At 41.8% G+C, this 22161-nt stretch overlaps 1 long non-coding RNA gene across 1 annotated transcript in view; it reads left to right on the top strand.

The window, feature by feature from the left end:
* The window catches only part of LOC117878084, a 513223-nt gene that overhangs the window by 447675 nt on the left and 43387 nt on the right, over window positions 1-22161 (top strand). The window contains exon 4 of the long non-coding RNA XR_004645879.1: window positions 11956-12046. This is a non-coding gene — a long non-coding RNA (uncharacterized LOC117878084). The remainder of the gene's footprint in view (window positions 1-11955; window positions 12047-22161) is intronic.

Below are 22161 nucleotides of genomic sequence, written 5' to 3'. Positions count from 1 at the left end.
ACAGTGACCAGACAGCAAGTGTGAAAAATTGGGACAGGAGTGGAAGGTAATAGGAGCCTATATAAGAAAAAGACCCAAACATTGGGACTGTCCCTATAAAATCGGGACATCTGGTCACCCTAAGTGCAACTATTATCAGATTTCCTGGGTAAAACTCCCATTTGCTGAAATTTCTTCAATCCCTGGTGCTTACCATTACTTATTTGAAAATACATAATTTAATGCGGGTTTTCTATTATTTGTATCTAAATATTCTTGTGGAATTAGGTTAAAAGGGTCTCTGAACATTAAAAAGTGCCCTGGACCATGTATTTAATTGCTTCTCAGTTATTGTCTTTTTTGAAAATATTATAAATGCAAGGAAAAGGAACACTTGGTGTGAGAGATCATAAAGAGGGCAAAAAGTATTGCCGAGTGGCAAAACAATAACAACATTCTTTAGCTGCTAATAATCTCAGAACTGCTAGAAATGCTTTCTGTATTCCGTGTTCCAAAAAAAACCAATGCACTATTAATGATAGTTTCTATCCTCAGGATCTACAGTGGTGTCATTATTATAAGGGTGTCAGAAGCTGAATTCTCCACATGCTTCAAAAAGTTGTTTAGGACTCGATTTTGGAATGTAAGGCTCAACTGAGTACTCTCAGCACTGGCACCCAAGGGGGTGAGGCAAAGGTGCACTGCCCCACGGAGTAATCCAGGAAGCCCAAAATGAGGGAGTGCACCTGCTGCTATGTGCCTTACCTTAACGGAATGCTGCCAGCTCTCCCTTCCACAGCCTACCTATCTGGTGAGGAGTGAGAGGAGGGCCTGTGACCTGGCTTCTTCCCTGCCTCTCCTCACTCATTTTATGGGAGGGATGCTTGGCTACTAGCACTAGCAGTGGCAGCCAGACCCAATGCTTGTGCTCAGGTGGGGGCAAGGTCTGTAGAGGAGTGTAAGGAAGAGAAGCTTCTTGCGCTCTCTCCCTCTCTTATATGCTCATTCAGGGTCTGGTCAGTCTGGTCCTGAAATACTACAACTAAAGTTGGTGAGTTACTTTTAATGAGCAAGTCAGCGCTGAGAACTGGGTACGATAGCAATTTCCATAAAGAGAAGGAAAAGCAGTTTACTCACAGTCTATCTTACATTTTACATAGTAATGACTCTCCAAACTAGGACAGATTATTATCTCCTTTTTGCAAATGGGGAAATTGAAGCATGGACTTGCCCAAGGTCACACAGCAAGTGAATGTCAGAGAAGGGAATAGAATCTGAATTTCTTGACTCCTAGGCCACGTTTCATTCACAAAGCATCCTACACATTCCTCCACTAGGATGATCGCAAATCATGCTTGTAAAACAGCTACAGTATATCACAGGTAAAAAATCAACCCCCTGGGACTTGATTCACCACTGCCTCTCCAGTGGAGTTATACCAGTGCAGCACTGGAGTGACGCAGAGGTGAATCAGTATTTAATTAGAATGCTGTTTACTTGGAGGGGTGATATTTTGGTGTGCTTTTTCTTAGATTAATGATTTCTATTTGGAAATGTTTAAAGAACCCCCGGACATCTGTGGTTACTAGTTAACAGGTTGCTGAGGAAGCACCGAAGTAGAAAAGTCCTTTTACAAGAAATAAGTTATAAGGAAAGAATTCAGGAAGTGTGGTAGTCAAGGTCAGGGAGAGTGTTACAGGCTGTTTGGAACAAGATCCAAAACCTGGCACTCTAAATACTGTTGTGTTTAATAATCCAATATAAAAGTGTCATTCCCCTCTTCTAGTGATCTTAAAACTATACTGCTCTGAGGTCCAGGACTTGCTATATGTTGTCTTGGATCAGTGCCCCAAAGGTATTTCTAGACTGAGAAAACAATGATAATTATAAAGTTCAATTTCTTATGACATGTTAGAGCTGGAAAAAAATATATCACTGGAAGGAACCAGTTGTATACTGTATTCCTTTCTAACCCTGACAGGCCACAAGATATTAGACCTGAAAATCACATCATTCTGTTTAACATATTGTTTTCTTGTTTATGCAAATTCTCACATGATTTTGGTGCTTCCTGTTTGAGAACCACTCAAATATGAAAAATGAGATTCCAAATACAGTAAAGCACTGGTTCCCCAACTTTTACCTTCTTTTAAATCAGCTAGTAATTGAGAAATCCCACCCAACTCTCCAGTCTTCCACTGCTTGTTTTTCCAAGTGTTTCATTCTGTGACCCATCATGACTTCTTGTGATCTACAGAGTACAGTTTGAGAATCACTATGTTAAAGAGTCCTTTCTCTAGTATTTTGCAAGCTATTCACTACTAATAAAATCAGGCGAAGTGTGTGGGGAATCAGGACAGTAATCAGAATCATATGATTTTAATATCTAATATTTCATGACCTGCAAGCACCAGAAATACTTTGGCTGACCAGCAGAGAGACATTCAGGACCAGTTAACTTTCCAAGTGCTTGTCCAAAAGCACTGATTGGAATGAAAAATGCCACTCCTTTTCTTCCCCCTTCCTTGTTGCAAGATTGTCTACTTTAACTTGCAAGTTCTTACTGGAGAAGGTATTGGAGTAGATCAGAAACAACTTTGGAAATAATTATGGGAAGGAACTCAAATCCATGCAGGATGAAGTTTATTGACATTAGAACCTCTCCTTCATTTTGAAACATTAACAAGAGGTACAAGTAGCATTTTTCAAAGGACAAGAAGAGTTCCTACTTTACTGGTATCACATTTCTGAGGAGCTACCTCTTACATCTACCACTTACAGCTTAGTCTAGCCCTTGTAGAGAGGACACAGGCACCCATCCAGGGCCCTGGCTCCAGAAGACACATCATGACATCAGCATCTGGGGTATTATTAAAAATGTGTGTTTCTAGCCCTCATAGTTGCCAAGGAAAACTTGAAAACATGACCCAAGATCACCAATGCACTGATGTCTCCATAGAACTGGAAACAACCAGTGAGGTTTGGACTGCCCTGTTCACCTCAATGTCCCGTTAACTTTGTAACCTGCTGCCACTAGCTCTTCATGATTCTTCTGGGGTGGTGTCAACAGAGTCCTCAACACATGACTGTTTGACTGGATGGGGAGTTCTCCTTCCTCCAGGACAGACCCCTAATGCAGTGAGCACTGCTCCAGAGGAGGGGGTCCCAGCCTGCCTAAGAATGAGGGTGGGAGGCCTCCCATCAGCCCAGCAAATGATTCTTTTGCGGGTGGCCCCTGCCATAGCATCCCCAAGCAGAGCTGGGGTCCTGGCACAGGGGCGGGGCCAGAACCACCCACAGTTATGCCTACAGCCCCAGATTTCCTTACTCCTGCCTGGTTTTCTACAAGTGACTCCATACTGCCCTTTCCTGTGCATGCACATATAATAGTATATTTTAAAATAAGCGATAGCATCTGAGTACTGTGGGCCAGGATTAAACCTCAGAACTTCAGGATTCTTCATCACATTTCCTTCAATGGACATCTCATTCTCTGAATAAACTTCCCCCAGAAAACCTTTTCAGTGATGTTTGTAGCCCCCATTTCTTTCACGTTATTCTCATCTTGGAAGCAGTACTGACCTTCAGTTCTAGCAAAGCGAGTGACCGTTTCAGACACCTCCCATTTGAAGGGCCACATCCTGTGAAAACTCGATCACTTACAGCCAAGTCTGATCCCCTTCTCTGGTTGTGGGACCCGTAGGAGGAGGGAACAATTTGCTACTCACCCCACAGCGAGGCTAGCAGGGCAAACTATTCTTAGTTTGATCTCCTCTCCCAGCTTCTTGGGGTTACACTACTGGATTTGTGCTTGGAAGGCTTTCCCCCACAGAACCTATCCTCATTGCTGTGGATATGCAATGGGGTGGTCACCCACACCACCCCTGAAAGGGCCAAGATGGCTCAGAAGGGGCCAATTAATCATATAGGCTGCACCTCTATGCATCAGAGGCAGGCTGAGCTTGTGTACAGCCAGCAAAGGAGGGAGCAGGAGAGGGCTGCAGGGAGAGAGTCTGCAGTCACTGGGCACAGAGAGGTGGGTAGGCAGAAACCCGGGGGTGTGGGAGGGAGGCAAAAAGCCCTGGGATCCTACCTGTGCAGGAAGGGTTCACCTAGATGAGTTGCAGGGAAGAAAGCTTGTGGAAGGCAGAATAGGAAGAAGCCCAGGGAAAGAGCAATGACAGTTGTGATTGTGTAAACTTTGGCTACTGATGATAGAGTCCCTGGGCTGGAACCTGGACTAGCAGGAAGGCTTGTGTTCCCCTATCAGCCACTGGGAAAGTGGCCTGGACTTGGAATTGGCACGGATGATTGCCTGAGACGGCGTCCGGACAGTTTGTCTGGAAGGGTTTTGATACCCTGGAAGTGAGTGAATCCCATTAAGAGATAATTTAGCTTATTCCAATGACTTTATTGGGCCAAATCCAGAGGCCTTTGTTCAGATTATATTCCTCTATCCTCTTCTTAAACAGGCAAATGCTCATTGACTTAAATTATTGCTTGTTTTAGTAAGAATATGAGCATTTGGTATGCTGGCCTCCTTGGCTGAGTAAAGACTGAGTAAAAAATGAAGCAAGAGCCACTGTATCCGTTCTTTGTAAATGGGAGTCTCTGGAATCAGCAATAATATCAAATTATTTGTGTGAGAGTGTGTGTGTGTGTACGTACCATTCCCTTATCATACCAAGAGATCTTAATGCACATTACAAAGATGTTCAGAACATTAATATTCTGCAGTGCTAAGCTATCTTGTTTCAGAGAATTCTATTAAAAATAGCACCCTCAAAGTACTTCATCTTAAAACCCACAAACGTTACAAAGGGAAGTATTCTATAAGAGCAGTGTGCTATGTGTCCTGCAGAAAATGGAAATGAAATATTAGGTACCGGAAATTGCAATTATGAAAGATTCATCCTGCAGGTTTAATGACTGGATGGAAGAACATCACTGTCCCACATTCTGGTCATCACACGTCCTGAGACACAGACTGTGTGGCTTGAGATCTCTCTGGTGGGATCCAGACACCTGACAGAGCTGCTTCCGGGCCGCTTCTAATATTTCAGTAATTTCTGTGTTGCTTGCGCTTCTGTTCTGCAAGAGACAGTGGTGGATGGAGCACAGATCCAGTGTACTTGGCCTCTCCTTGTCCTTACCCTTTCTTCATGCGACCAGATAATGTAACCCTATGAAGCAGGGGTAAGAGGTGGTCAGCAGTCAATATCCAGAAGAATATGTAAAAGGCAGTAAATCAGCCCACTTCTCTGAGCTTATAAGCAAAGACAGCAGTGTGTTGTGTTTGTTACCGAGGCACAACAAAATCTCAGGCTAAGATTTAGTGAAGGTGAGATGGATCATTTGTAAAGAGAATTAAGAAAACATGTTGATGGGAAAAACTCAGACTGCAAAAATGTCCATGTTTTATTGGTGACTTTAACCTCTACCCTGTGTGACAGACCCAGACCAGTGGGGTACAGGAGTCTGGTAGAGGGCAAATATACTGGTCACTAGATGAGTAGTTTGCTGTTCCCTGAGTGACCAGAGCGGGGGCTGCACTAGAGTAATCAGGAACCGGCTAGAACCAGTTAAGGCAGGCAGGCTAATTAGGACACCTGGAGTCAATTAAGAAGAAGCTGCTAGAATCAATTAAGGCAGGCTAATCAGGGCACCTGGGTTTTAAAAAGGAGTTCACTTCAGTTTGTGGTGTGAGTGTGAGGAGCTGGGAGGGTGTGCTGCTGGAGGACTGAGGTGCACAAGTGTTATCAGACACCAGGAGGAAGGTCCTGTGGTGAGAATAAAGAAGGTGTTTGGAGGAGGCCATGGGGAAGCAGTCCAGGGAGTTGTAGCTGTCATACAGCTGTTACAGGAGGCACTATAGACAACTGCAGTCCACAGGGCCCTGGGCTGGAACCTGGAGTAGAGGGCGGGCCCAGGTTCCCCCCCAACCTCCCAATTGACCTGGACTGTGGGTTCTTCCAGAGGGGAAGGTCTCTGGGCTGTTCCCCAACCCACATGGTGAATCTCTGCAGCAAGAAAATCTGCCAATAAGCGCAGGACCCACCAAGATAGAGGAGGAACTTTGTCACACCTGATATAAAGCGACCTGATATAACATGAATTCGGATATAATGCGGTAAAGCAGTGCTCCGGGGGGGGGGGCTGTGCAGTCCGTTGGATCAAAGAAAGTTCGATATAACGTAGTTTCACCTATAATGTGGTAAGATTTTTTTTGGGGGCTTTCAAGGACAGTGTTATATTGGGGTAGAGGTGTATTGCTTACTGAGCTTCTATGCTAAAAAGGGTGCCTGAACTGTCACAAGTCAGGAGGCTTTAGTTTTTCCACAAAGTAAACTTGCTGAGGTCAAGCCCAGGTGGGGGTATAGGGTTGACCTTGGTGAGTTTACCTTGCAGCAAAACTGAAGTGTGTGGTCTTCACTGTGCCTTTTACCTCAGAATAGTTCATGCATGTTAGTTACCCTGAGCTAAAAATATGCATCTCTTTAGCAGTGAAGACAAGCCTGTAGTTGATGGTAAATTAGGAATGTGCATGTTCAGCATTATGCATTACACTGCAGCTTTATTTTGTAATGAAAGCAAGCAATGAATGTTCATTAAGGTTTTCAATGCCAATATACTTGGCTTAATTTTTCTAAATTTTTTTCTTGTTTGGCATTTTAAAGGCACTAAAGCTATAGTTATTTAAATCAGAACATAGATCTCTCCTTTAAGTACTGATGAGAAGGGCAGACACTTGCTAGTCTTGAAGCATCTGGTTAATAGGCCTATATTTTCCATTTATAGCTTCCCCATTATATTTTATTTTGCAGTTTGTAGATATTTGAGAATTAATGTTCAAATGGTCCTTTTGTTTTGGATTCAATTCCAGGTATGTTTCTGCACTTCAAGGTACAGTCTGGTAATAAACGCAGGACAAAGGAACAGCAGACATCACTGTTTTTTCCATGTTTGGTGGATGCTCTTTAGAAAAAGTTTACAGATGCTCTGAATGGCAGAACAAAATATTAAAATCCCAGAACTTCAAGAATTATTTTGTACTCGATGGGACAAGTTTTTAAAAGAGCTCAGCTCCCATTTAGGCACCAAAATACGTTGCTGGATTTTTAAAACAGGTCAGCATGTTTGGTCCTGGAATTTTTGGAAAAATCTGACCATACATAACTCACAGTGGAAACGGTTAGGTGCTGAGCGCTATGAGAAATCTGGCTCCTATGTCTTTAATTATTCAGTATTTTGAGATCAGTCTTGCAAGGTGCTGACCACTTCATAAGGGATGCTGGGTGCCCTCAGCTCCAAATAGCTCTATTAATCTATCTAAGGGCATGTCTACACTACAATCACAGGTCGATCTATGTTAGGTGACTTACAGGCATTGCAGTAATTACTACAGGGGCTGATGTCCACACTACCCTCCTTCTGTTGGTGGTGCGCATCCCCACCAGGAGAGCTTCCACCGATGGAAGAGGGGCGATATGGGGGACTAAGAGCCAGGGCTCTCAGCTCTGCGCAGCACCCCACTGGGAGCTCAGCTGCACAGGCACTGACCTAGTGTCATTTCCCCAGGGGGGCTTGACCCCTGCTCCTCCCCAGTCCCTGCCCCCACTCCACTTCTTCCCCCAAGGCCCTGCCTCTTTCCACGCCCGCACGGCCCTCACCCTGCCTCCTCCTGCTCTGGTCCGCTCCCTCCCTGTCCAGCGCCTGCTGCTGATCAGCTGACTGCAGCAGGCAGGAAGCGCTGGCACTGGGGGAGGAAGGAGCTGATCAGTGGGGCCTGCCGGTAGGTATCCTGGCACACCCACAGAGTTGTCACCTAGGCCCAGCTGCCCCCTGTTCCATGAAATTGACAAGATAGCCAACAGACACTGCGTTGCCCTAACTACACTGACATAAGCACTACGCCTCTTGTGGAGGTGGAGTTATGTCAGTGTAGCAGGGCACCGAATATGGCAAGGCTGTAGCGTATACACTGACATAGGTCAACATAAGCTGCCTTATGTCGACCTAACTCTGTAGTGTAGACCAAGCACTTATACAACCCCATCACCATAGTATCTGAGAACCTCATAATCTTTAATGTATTTATCCTCACCACACTTCTCTACTTCACAGAGGTGCTATCATCCCCATTTTACAGATAGGGAACTGAGGCACAGAGAGATTAAGCGACTTGCCCCAGGTCACACAGGAAGCCTGAAGAAGAGTTCTGTGGAAAAGATAAGAGTGTCTTTCACCAAGAGAAGTTGGTCCAATAAAAGATATTACCTCGCCCGCCTTGTCGTACAGAAAGTCTGGCAGAACAGGGAATCGAACCCCAGCTCTAGGCTTGTAGCTGAAAACTGCCATTTAGGACTGAAAATGGCCTGTATTACTGTTAGATTCTTTCTGTGTATTTGTCAAGGATTTTGAGGGGGGAGGGAGAGGAAGCATGACACTTTGGAGTCAGTTCTTTTCACTGGTGATTTGACCACCAGAGGATCTGCTGTTTTAACAGCATGCTATTATCACTAGTGGCTTTGTCTTTTTGTTTGCTTGTTGCTTTTACCTGAGTTTGGGATTGTGTTGTAAACTGACTGAGAAGCTGACAGATACCTTAATCAGCAGTTTTTCTACCCTTCATTCAGTAGCTGTACTCCCAGAAAGCTTTGCCATCAAGTAAGGAGGCAAATCCCATGACAATTGGCAGAATATCAAGGCACAAAAGTACTGCAGGTCATCCAGCAGCTTGGAAAATTAACAGTTTTTGTTCATTTTAAATATTTCAGTTTTATAGCCTGACTTTGCAAGTCTTTGCTTCTCTGAGTGGTCTGTGTTCACGCTGGGCCGGTGCAACCATTTAGGCGACCTAGGCGGTGCCCTAGGATTTGGGGGGATCCATTTTCTTCGGCAGCGACTGCGGCGGCCAGCTCTTCAGCCGCCCCGGTCGCTGCCGGCATTTAGGCGGAGGGAGCTGGGGCAGTGTAGCGTGGGGAGGGCCGCCTGCAGGAAGTAAGGTGGGGGGCGGCACACAGGGGAACTCCCTGCCCCAGTTCACCCCTGCCCCACCTCAGCTGATTGGCGCCACAAGCCTGGGAGGCAGGAGAAGTGAAGCAGTGATGGCGTGCTTGGGGTGGAGGCGGAGCAGGAGTGAGCTGGGGCGGGGGGAGTGCCTCAGGGGGAGAGCTGCCGCGGGGGAGTGCGCCTCAGGGTGGGGGCGCGGGAAGGGAGGGCGCAAGGTGGAAGTTCCGCCTAGGGTGCAAAACATCCTTGCATTGGCCCTGTGTTCATGCAAGTAGTCCAACTGAAAGCAAGAAGTTTAATTCTCCTCCAATTTCCACTGATTTTACCCTGAGTTTCTCATTGCCTTCAGTGGGCTTACTCCTCATTTACACCTGTGTAGGTGAGAGGTGAATCAGACCCAATGGAAATATTCAAATAAATAAAGATTTGCAGGATGAATCCTAAATGTTATGACCAGCGCAAACTTGCAGTATGACTGCATGGTCCCATAACCTTCACTTAGTTTTCTGCTGTTCTTCATCATGCAACTCTCATTCCTGGAGTATCTGGGGAATATCAGAGCAGCTACTGCCCAACCTGAAATAGCAGAGAGTGCCCAGGTCCTACGAGATCCACCTTATACCAGAAAGGCTGAATTGCAAGATGTTTATTGCTTGTGTTCCACTGGTGTCTGCTACGGAGCATGAGCTGCTTCATACAGCTCTGGCAATAGCTTGATTCCCTGGTAGTCACAATGTCACACCAACTGTTGTGGCCCTGCTGGGGAGTATCCTTGTCTAATCTCTGTCCACTGCTCCCCTAAGTCTCTGCACAAAGTCACACTCCAGTTCTGTACACGTGATCTGTTCTCATCCTCCACCCCCACTCTCAGGAGATTGAACTTCAGCAGGCACAGAGGAGCAGTTTGGACTAGATGGAGGGCAGGAGAGAAACCTGAATCTTTGGACTTGCACCAGAAGGGTCCAATCCAGTGGCTTTGCAGAGAGCCTGAGGGGTTGGGGTTTTGTTGTTGTGTGTTTTTTTTTTTTTTTTTTTTTTTGCTTAAGTTGGCTCTAGTACATACAAACTATTACATTCTACCAAATGAGTACTTCAAGTTTCTGGTAAACAGTAAATTATTCTGTCTTCTGAATCTCCTGATATTTTCAAGATTAGCAAAAACATCCCTATAGTTGTGTACATTGAGGATATTTTCCATCCAGCCATACGATGCCGCTAATCACTGAGGGACTTTGTGTGACGCTGTGTCCAGTCTGCAACTTACTCCTTAATAATAGAGTAGCATAATATATTGCTCAGTATAAATATTTGGAGTAGCAATCCCCTTGACCTTGATTAAACTATTTTTACTAATAGTATACCAATAAAATAAATCTTGGCATTGTCTCTGACTAGACACTGTCCAAACACACAGTAATTAAAACAGAGTATAGGTTATGTTAAGTAAATGAAGTCAGTTTGGTTCATCATAATTTTCAGTGTTGCAAATTAATATAATAATGACAACTATGGTTGTCATTGACTTGAACACCAGTGGTTAGTCATCCCAATTAATCATTATGAATACATAATTCATAGTGATCAATTATGTTTGACTGTAGGATCATAGTTGGACACTCCAAAAGGCATTAGTAATTGTGCAAAAGCTATGAAAATCAGGCCCTATTTTCTCATTTGAATGTACTAATATGAGCCATTACTGACACATGTCTGGTTTCATTTGGACCTTTTTCATTTGCATTAACCTTGAAAGGTGAGATTGTGGCACAGATATGCAATTAAAATGCATTAAATAAATGTCCTATATTAATTTCATACTTGTGTGCACTTGACACAAGTGGTGGTAGTTTATTTGGCTTAAATAGAAAAAGTGGACTGTTGAGTTTGTTTCTTCTTAGTCAAAAATGCAGGCTTTATACTGTTAATACCCTACAGTGTCCTCTCCGATGGAAAGTATGACACACTTACATCAAGTTCCTAAATAGAACTACTACAAAAAATCCTTCCAGTCCCTCTGGGAACATACAGACTGTATCCTAGTGGCCAAATGCATTTAAGAAAATAATGATGTTAGATAATGTATACTTCAAGCATCTTTATTCGCCTGTGAGATTCCATATTTTCTCCTGTTGTTGGAATCTGACTGATGCGTTGCTCATCTATGCTGTTCTAACTCTGCCCCTGTGGAGTGGTGGATCTAATTTAAAGTAAACTAAACTTTTCAGGACACTTGTCTGCTGCTAGTTCCTCTTGACCATATTTATTTTTCAAAACTCTCCACTGACCTATCCACCCCTTTTGTCCAGCCTGTGCAAGAACAATGAAACATATTAGGTGCTGGTTCAGAATGCCTCCCTATACTCCTTTTCTGGCTAAGTCTGCTTATCCAACTTACACGAGGACTATTTGTGCATGTGCCATTGCTTATATTGGTATGTCAATCCACAATGCATGTGGCTCCAGATCTTTAGGGTTGTGACTCAAAAACACAATATGCAGAAAACAAGTGAGATTCTCTTAAATGGTCATTAAAGGAAGTTTTATGTTTCCCCATACACCAATGGAAAACACATACTTCAGTATATATTAACGGTTAGCTTGTACTAAGGAAAACAATGAGAGAGCACAATGTGTACCTCCTCAGTAATAAGCAACAGCAAGTCTTGGAACATAATAGCTGTTGTCTCTGCACACAAAGTTCATAGAAGGTTAAAGGCAGCACAAAGATATATACCCTCAGCAGAAACACAGTGCAAAGAGTAAAACTCCAATGAATTACAAGATCCGTTGCAATAGCTGGCAACTGACCCAATACAATAATGGATCTATAAAAGACTGTATTTTTATTAACCAAATACAAATATTTTTAAAAGAGCACTCCCCTCTTAAATTCCCTCAGATATGAATGTCTTTCCATGGGTAGCTTTGATGCAATTACAATATTCATTTATTTGGTTTCAGTAGCATCTGATCTCTGAAGAGCGTGCACATCATTTCTTGCTTGAAGGACAAGGCAAAGTCGGTAGGTGTCCTCAGAGCAAGCTCAGAGCAGCAGGTAAGGATCATACTGTATTTGCCTTAAAAAGGCCAGGGAATAGGGAGCATCCACTGTGAAGTATTGAATCCAGAATTAATCTCCGTACCACGATTATTTAACCCTAATTTTTTTTTTTATCCAGAAAGGTTTCTTTTTTTTTATCCTGATGCTGATTTTTTTTTCCCCCCTGACCTTCGCTTCGTTACTGAAACAATGTTATTTTTATCATACTGCAGTACCTATCCTGTGGGAAATCACTCCACACGTTATCAAGGACACTAGTTCTCTTTTCAGCTTCCCCTCTATGCTTGGCCATGCATCTCTCCTATTCAGTCCATGACAGTTTCACCTTCCATGATTTCAATACGCAAAACAGATGCCACTGTAGCAAATTGTTTCTTCAGATAAGACTGACTGTAACTATACAAACTCTGGAATGCCAGGAAGCCAAGGATGGGGAAGAGATACTAACAAGATGCTGGATATAGACCTTGTCCGTAAGCCCTGGTTGGGAACCATTTGATTAAAACAGGACAATGCCACCTTCCTCCTCCTGCTCGTTCTTACTCTCTAGCAGTGATAAAATGATTTAGTATATAAATTAAACCTTTGTATTAACTCCTACTTTCTTCTTTCATTTTCCTCCCAGCATTGTTTGCTATTATTGCAACAGGGAGTGGGTGGGAGGAGGAAGTGATTTGGGAAAGCTTTAAAAAAATATTCTTTCACTAAAAGAAAGCAAATGTTTTTATCTTTCTCTTTTTCTTACAGACTAGCCACCCTAAATTATTTAAAGTGGATTTGAGATAATGTTTAGGACTGAAATAAATTGAGATGAAGGATGGTCTTTTTGAGAAGCTGGACTTTAGGGTCAGGAGATAGTGTTTCATTTTCTACCTCTGCCAGACTTTCTGTTTGACCTTGGGCAAGTCACTGAAGGCATGTCCATACTGCAGGTGGGAGGTGTGAATCCCAAGCCATGTAGACAGACTTGAGCTAGCTTGAGTGGAGCTAGTGGGCTAAAAGCAGCGTGGAATTTGTGGCCCGGGCAGCAGCTTAGGCTAGCCCCCCAAGATCAGACCCAGGGGTCAGGCGGGCTTGGATTTGGGTGGCTAGCGTAAGCCATTGCCCATGCCACTATATTACCACTACTGCATTTAGCTGCTAGCTCTACTTGGACTAACACAAGTTTGTCTACGCACGCTGGGAATCGTGTCTCCCACCTGCAGTGTAGACATACCCTTAATCTCTGGGGTTCTCATTTGTAAAATAGGGATAATAATGCTTCATTTTTACTAAAAAGTCTTGTCCTTTTAGATTGTAAGCTCTTTGGGGCAAGATCTGTCTCTTACTATATGTACATAAAGCACCTAGTACAGTAGGACACTGATCTCAATGGGAACCTACTGGAATACAAATAATAATGGTGAATATAGTTTAACTTGTCTGGCTACCTTTTGATTTGTTTCCATAGTGCAATAATCCTCTACATCTCTCCGGATGCTCCTGTAAATAAGGAATGCAATCTTGCGTTATAAGGGAAGCCTAAAATGAACAACCAAATAATGTTCTTTTAAATAATTCCACTATGAGTCTCTGAATATAATAATTTATCACAGATTTCCAACCTCTTGTACTTACCGGGGGGCAACCTACATAAAGTGCCTGGCGCAAATATATTGACTGCAGAATATTATGATTACTATTTTCAAAATATAGGAACTGTCTGCAAGGCAGGGATTCCTCCTTCTTTCTTAGAATGAAAGAACTATCATTAAATAAATCTGCTTCAGTAAAAGAGAGAAAAACATGAGATTATGTCTAAGTAATATACATATGCACTAGGATGTGCAATCTAAATTTAAAAAATGCTGAATAGACTGCATTGTTGTCTAAATAAAGGCCACTAAATGTCCTGAACTGAGAGGATGGATGATCTTACAGTTTAGGCACTTAACTGGGACTCAGAAAATTTGTCCCTAATGCCACAGACTTCCTTGGGTAAGTTACCAAAAGACACTTTTTCCAAAATGGCAATTTATTTTGGGTCTGCAACGTGATACCTTGGGCCCAGCTTTGATATGTCCTGAGTCCCTGCAGCTCCCATTGACTTCACGTGGAGTTGTGGATACTCAGCACTTCTGAAAATGCAGCCCAAGGTGTCCCATAATCAATGGCCATTTTGAAAATTGTTGGCTTTAATCTTTTCTCTGAGTCTCAGTTCTCCCTCTGTAATAATATTTCCCTACCTTACAGGATTCTTGGGAGGATAAAATGTATTAATGTCTTTGAGGCATTCAGATACTTCAATGATGAACAGCCCGGAAAAGTATATAAGTGAATAACAATGGGAAAGTATTCGGATTGCACGTCCTCCCATAGATTCCCTCCCTTCTCCCACCCAAAATGTAGGTCTTAGAATATCAGGGTTGGAAGGGACCTCAGGAGGTCATCTAGTCCAACCCTCTAACACAGATGTCCTGTGACATCTGCTCTCATTCCCCCTGCCACATACATCCTACCATTCATGTATTTTTCACCTGGAGTAAGGCAGTGGCCTACAATCCTCCTCCTTTTCATCATCGGGCCCTCATCTCTCCTCTTCCACGTCTCCAGACTCTCGATAGACATTCCTCCAGAGCTAATCACAATGCCTAGGTAACCTGGCTGCAGTCCAAATCCAGTTAAAGTCTTCTTTTGGTGGGGGAGGGGCCTGGAGGTGGTCTGCTCCTCCTACTGTAGTAGCAGGTGCAAGAAATGTTTCTGCCTCATGGCTGAGCTCCCGCACTGACTATGAGCTGCAAGATGCCCCAGGAGGTGTAGCAGAAATGTTAAAATGTTTATATTGCTTCTACAATGGAGAAAAAGGAATAGATAGCACCCTGTCATGATTGAACATCAGTGTGAAAATAACCGTGTGTTCCAGTCAGGCAGCTAGCAGGCACCAATTGCTGAGATGTCCAGGTGTTAACAGGAGTGTATGTCTGCAGAATACTCACAATAAGAAATTCCATCTCCCTTCTGTCTGGTAATAATGGGAGAATCTGCTCATCATGACTCTTTGAGATCTGTCAAGAAATAATTATCAAATCCCTCTAGATTTTGTAGGTGTGACAGCAGCCCCTTGTGACTGATATTCTCAGACACTGCCGAGGCTATGGACTCATAAGCATGAGCCTAGGTATTTGTCCCTTGTCCATGGCCAGGAAAAGGTCATCCACCATCACCACTAGGGCTATTTCCATGCTGTGGCCCAATTTAAATTACAATTATGAGGGGCCCAGATCATCTGAAAGATTACATGCTGTCATAGCTTGGACACCATTATCTTCCAAGTGAATATACCCACAATGTAGAAGCTGGCAACAGGTCAGTGTTTGGTGAGGATACTAGTGATGACTGATGGTTTATTTAGAACCACTGATCATTTCCTGATTCTATATTTGTGAAACAAAGTTATGTGCGGGAGTCATGTGAGGGTGTTTTTAGCATATGTACACAAAGCTAATATAGACCCTGATCCTTCAAACACTTAAGCACATGGTTAAAACTGAGGACACAACTGGTAACATTGACTTCAGTAGACTACTTGTATGCTTAAACTTAATAATGTATATGTTTGCAGGCTCAGGACCTTAATGATTACCACTATTTATAGCATTTTTCTAGTTTCAAAGTACAAAATGCACAGTGATATATTGTGGAAGTAAATTCCACAAGTTACATATGTGCTGTGTAGAAATGTATTTCTTTAATCGGTATTAATTTGTTGCCTTCTTTAAGTTAATTGACCTTCTCCTTGCTCTTGTGTTACAAGAGGTCAAATAGAAGCTCACAATTTACCTTTTTCCTACCACTCATTATTTTGTATAGCTCTGTCACACCCTCTGTTATTCATCAGCTCTCTAAACAGTCTCACTCTTTCCAGTCACTCATATGTAAGTCTCTCCAATCTCTTATCAATATAATTATCCATCTCTAAACAGCTATATCTCAAATTATTTAAAAATCTGTTTCACATATCTTTGAATGAGGATGATAAAGTTGTGAGCTAGAGATCGGTGTTTTTAAGGTTAATGTATTTTGTGCCTAAATTTCTGCACGTTAATAGTCATACTTTTTCATGTATCTATCATTTACCCATTACATCACTGCTTCTAGTACGGTTTATGTTCCATGTATTTAAAGCTGTATGTTACTTTTGTATAAATCTATTCTCAGTCCTTAGGACTCCGGCTGAATCTCTCTCTCTTTCTCATATATATTAATTACCTGGAAAGTAGAGCTAAATGAATTGGTTGAGACAGCCTTTCATAAAGTGAAAAAGGTCATGTAACATTTATACAACTTCTCTTTGAATAGCTTTCTTGTTTTTAGTGACTTGAAAGCTTGTGAAAGGCTCTAGACTGACTGCCTTGAAGACTGGAGTCATTATCCGCAGAACCAATATAGCAAGGGCAGCAGCAGTGGAAATTTGGGGTGAATTTGTTAGTAGGTCACCCAAACATATTACATACCATAACTAATGGCCAAATTTTGCTGCTCCTCCTTACACTGACTAGAACCTTACTCCCTAAGTAGTTCCTCTGATTTCAATGGGACTTTACGTGGAATAAAGTACTACTCAGCTTGGGAAATGGTGACAGAACCTAGTTATTAAGGGGCAGATTTGAAAAGGTATTTAGGCACCTAAAGTTGCAGATAGGCACCTAGTAGGATGCTAGAGATCACTTAAGCTTTCAGGTGGGTTTCAAGGCACTTTTGAAAATTTCACTAGGTGCCTGTCTGCATCTTTAGGCACCTAAATACCTTTTAAAAATCTGACACAGAGTCCTTGCAGCTTATTAATGACAGGGAAGCCTTGGATTACTTGGTGGATCTTTTTAGGACTGTCGTCAAAGGACAGCATTTCTTTACTATTTTCTTGGCTGTTATCATGAATTATCTCCTCCCCTCCGCAGAGATTTTCAAATTGGTTTTCCCTGAACGCACAACACTATATGCACTTTCAGGAATAGCAGCCTGGACAAAGTCTATACAAAGAAACTTCATTTGAAAGGCGTAAACAATAACAGGTAGAATAGTTTAAAGGGAAACATTTAACATTTCAATTTGGTCCAGTGTATTTGAGGTTATTTTAGGATTGGCAGCGAAAGGCAGAAAATAACTAGAATGATTGTAAGATTGGCTCTGAATATAGATTGATAAAGGATTGACTAAACATTGTTAAACAGTGAGGAGGAGGACAAATAAAATAGAAATGAAGATGCAGAGAAGCTAGTTTGTCACACAAAGGAAAGGACATGAAAGAGGCAGAGCCAGTAGGACCAACTGGGACGTTGGCTATGCCTGTATGCTATGGACCTACAACAAAATGTGATTTAAAAAAAAAAAGTCTTTGATAGTATGATAATGCTGTGCAGTATCTCCCAAGCCTGGGACTATCAGAGGATATGTGCAATTCTTTCTTTCTTTTCCATTTTCATGCTTTCCCTTTTGATCTTTCACAAACTTTAATCTTCTAAAGCTCTTTATTAATAATAAAATCAGTACAATAAATGATAACAAGGTACTTACACACCTGGTGGACCCACTCCCCAATATCAATGTGGATATAGTGACAGGGAGGTCATCCTTGCAGGTTAATAACTTCCACAATACTAACTATTATGAATGGCATCAAAGCAATAATATGTGAACATTGGTCTGAGTCTAGTGAGTGTGGGAGCACTACCATTATTCACATATCCAAATCCTTTCTTCTGGTCTTTTTCTGTGTTGTTCTGAAAGCAATTAAGTAAACTCAGATTATAGAAAACAAAAATGGTTTGTTTCCAGGTCAGACAACGCTCTCAGCTGTTTTCCAACTTTTTAGCATCACTCAGGGAATAAGGCAAACATATCAGAGTACTTGTTAGCCTAGAGTAGAATAAGACAGGAAGCCGTTATGAGATACATATATTTCCCCACAGAATGCATATCTGTTTCCTCAGCAGAAAAGAGAAAATATATTTTACTATTGTTTTTAATTGCAATCTTTTTTTTAAACACAGATACTTCTCTAGCAGCTGGAGATAGGAAAATGGTTGGCAGACAAAGGAGCTTTGGTGTGTGGTCCTACGACCACAAATTGGCTTAGCTACATTGAATTTTTCAGCAATTGAAGCTGAGATCTGGCCTTGGAGAAAGGGCCTTATTTTCAGAATGCTACTGCTAAACACCCGCAAGCTCCCAATCCAGCCAGGTACTGAGTTCTGTCATCTTGCATCAAATTCAATGATAGCATAAGGCATACCTCCAGAGTCACTCAGCACCTTGTAGGACTAAGCCCCTTGCTCCAGTTGGAATTGTGGGTGCTGAATCCTTATGAAAACAGGCTCTAAAATTCCACCTGTCCTCATTTTTTTTTTACAGGAATTCACTGTTGTTCATTGGAAAATCTTCAAGGGGGGGAAATAGAAATTTTAAGGCTCCAGTGCAGTGGCAAGTTTGTAGTTTAAATTTAGGATTTTTTGGTGATTATTATTTGGTACCGCAACAATTGATATAAGGAGAGAAAATGCAACACTTTTCATTGTGGTTTGTATCCTGTACATGTTAACTGGTTATGTGGTTCAACTCTGTGACCTATTTATCATTCTGAAAGAAATAGAAATGACTCTGTCTCAAGGTGCAGAATGTATACAGGCTTGCACAACAGCCAGTCCCTACTGCATTTTGAACAGTGATATATTTTGGCATCTAATATTTATGGTCATTTCAACTTCTGTTCTCATTTTTCATCTTCAGTGCCTTTGGTGATGATAGAAATTAGTTTTATTATGGCTTCCTTTAACATACAGACAGGCAGGGAGGGGTAAAGTCATCCAGAGGCATGTGTTCCAAATTGATATGTCAGAAATGTACATCCATGAATTTCCTTTTGAAGTATAGTGATCTATAATGGTCTCTTGTATTATGTACTTATAAATTACCTTATTTTATATGTCATTTAACTATACAGGTGTTTGTATCAAAACTAGTGTTTCAAGCCCAAGCTGGAGCTCTCAATGCTGTAGAGGTCACCCTGGGAAAATAAAATTGATAGCAGTCTTGACAAGTAAAGACATCCCTTCCTTCCGTCACACACACAGATGCGGCCATAGAAAGTCCTCGTAGCGGAATTCGTTTCCTCTTATGTGAAATGAGATTGACACTTCTGCGTGTAACTCACTGTGCTGTACTGGGGGTATGTTTATGATGCATCTCTTATTCCTGTGAGGGAGCCTCCCTCTGGACTGCTGTAGTTTAAATCTTAACAGTGAGGTGTTATTTTCTCTGTTCATCACCCTATCAACCTAGATCTTTATAAAACTTCCTGTGGGGCCACTTTTAGTTTCCCCCTTGTTGGAGTTAACAACCTTGAATAAGTCAAAGTTCAGAATATACACAAAAGACAAAACCAATACATTTGTAGTTGGAAATATAGTCGAGGGAAAGGGTAATTAAATAAAAAATGTCCAGTACCTGCTTATCTTATTCCTTGAAACTCATACAGCCAAGAAATGATTTAACTTCTGCTGCAGTTCTGACCTTTTGTACTAGTGACCCTACAAACTAATGGTCTGACACTTACTACACTGAGTTGCTTTATTTGACAAAATCCATGAAATATATATGAAAAATATTTGTCATGATATATATATAGTCACCTTCCCCTATAGACTTGTGCTAGCAGAGATAATGATTGGGGTTTGCTAAACATTTCACCTGTAAGTCAAACTCCAGTGAGTTGTTTTTCTTCTATGCAGAAAACTGGTAAGTTTCACCAATGCATCAGCATCTCATTATGGTTGAGAAGGACAGTCAGCCAGCCACTAACTATCTAGTCTAAGGCTATTTAAATGGACTGTGAATGAGGAAACAAATTGACTGGCTGATAGAAATTCCAAAACTTCCAAATAAATTAGAACAAGAAATATAGACTCGGTTTGAAAATGAGCATGTTATTCACAGACTCTTATATTCAGATCCCAGTTCTGACAGCATTTCCCTCTGTGCAAATCATTTAATTTCTCTGCCTTCGTTTCCCCATGTGTAAATAGTGACACTTATATTTGTTTGAAAGTCTTGCAAGAGATTCATCTCTTTATCAGCATTTCTAATATGTACAATGCCATAGTTTTAGGTGCTCAAAGCAATAGTGCAATAATAATAACATAATATAATCTATGTCCTATAGTATTTATAGAACACTTTTCATCAGGAGAGTTCAAAAATCCAATACAAAGGAGGTTCTCGTTTTACAGATGGGGAGACTGAGGCACAGAGAAGTGACATGACTTGCCCCAGATCACTCCACAGACCAGTGGAAGAGCCAGGCCTAGTATCCAAGTCTCACAAGTATGAGTCCAGTGCTCAAAGCCAAAAGATCCTTTCTTGCAGCAGACCATTTTCTCAACTTCTACCTTGGCTAGGTTGAATAGCTGTGGGTCATTCTATAGGAGAATCCCATCATTCATGTTATAACTTCCTTTACCAGGGTGTGTCTTGCATTGTGATCTACAAGAAGAGAGACAGATTCTTATTCTAATCTTCCCTAGTAGGAAGCTACACAGTCAAGAAACCTTCATGGAAATTGTCCTCCTGTTGGGTTCTATAGTTTCACTCCAGACCTTTCTCTGTTGTACAGATATTTATGAATCATAAGTTTCTAGGTGTGAAAATAAAGGTGATCAGTCAGCTGTTAGTCCATTGTTGGTCTTGTAGAGTAGGAGTGATACAGATCCAATGAGTGGATAAGCAGTGTAGAGGGCATAACAACCTGTGAGGATAGGGCACTCTGAAAATCATAAGTGCTAAGTTATAATACATCTTACATGGGCAGCTTGGGATCTGTGTATTCTTTTAACTATAGACAGCAGAATACCTACATAATCAATAGAATTTTGAAGTAAAATATAGACAGTCTAAGGGTAGAAGGAAGACTGGAAAAAATGCCAGTGTTAGGTAATTCCCGAGTATGAAAAAAAGATGTACTTGATTCACTGCTTGCACAGACCAGACAATATTTTCTCTCTCAGTCAGTCTTTTAAACTCATATTATGTTGTCAGACTTCCTGCCAGTAGGCCAAGCAAGGAGCAAGTAGAATCTGTCTGGGAGTTGCACAAGTGAGTTAATTAATGAGTTGGAATGGAATTTAGACTGTTGTCAAGATGCCAGTTAGAATCACAATCATGCTTTCAATACAACTGAAAGATGACACAATTGAAGATGGGGAATAGGGGAATTTTTTTCTATCTCACCAACACACCATAGCATATGCTTTTTATATTTCTTGCAACAACAGCAACACCATTGCACTGATGACGTTCAAGCAGATGTGGTGATTACAGAAAGGCTTCTCGGGGCAGTGGCAATGAAGAGGTGGCTGCAGTTACTCCTTTTGTTGTTGCGCACCTGCTCCCTGGATGGGATATAATGTCCAGGCAGATTAAGGTAGCAGTGAATTTATGGCCTCATCTCCTCCCTAGCCTCTTGAACACTCCTGTGGACTTCATATGAGGACATAAAAAGTCCTCCTGCAGCTAGGCTCCAAAGCTCATAAGGGAGGTGGTCTTTCTGCACATACACCCCAAATCCTGTCTACTACACCTCCATCTCATGCAGCAAATTGTATTGGGTCAGCCCCATATTGCCACAGTGAAAGATTTTTTTCCTGGCTGAGGCATACTGCTGCCTGGTTTGCAAATTTCAATTGAAAGTACAGAATACAGTATTTTGTGGCATGTCTCGCATGGAACTGAAAATGTATCGCATTTGATATACAATACCTATTGTATCAGTGAGACACTTGCTACAAAGTACTATAAAAGAAGCTTGCAGTAGATCGTGGTCAGATACATGGTATTGCTAGGCTTTACAGAATTTGTAATCGTGAAAGCCTGCAAGAAATATAAGACCGAGGGATAGATATTCTCTCTCTCGTATTTTCTTCCCATACACACCACAGGACTATGCTGCTGAACTCTGCCATTCCACCCAAATAGCATTTATTTTTCATACAATATTAATTCCTTTTACTGGGACAATCAGTGTTACAATTAGTAAAGACATGCTTAGGGAGCCAATTCTGGAATAGACAGCCAAAATG

The sequence above is a fragment of the Trachemys scripta genome, chromosome 5, assembly GCF_013100865.1.
Source record: "Trachemys scripta elegans isolate TJP31775 chromosome 5, CAS_Tse_1.0, whole genome shotgun sequence".
In the NCBI taxonomy this organism is placed as follows: Eukaryota; Metazoa; Chordata; order Testudines; family Emydidae; genus Trachemys; species Trachemys scripta.
Note: the sequence above shows the minus strand (reverse complement) of the source record. Positions and strands in the feature narration are given on the sequence as shown.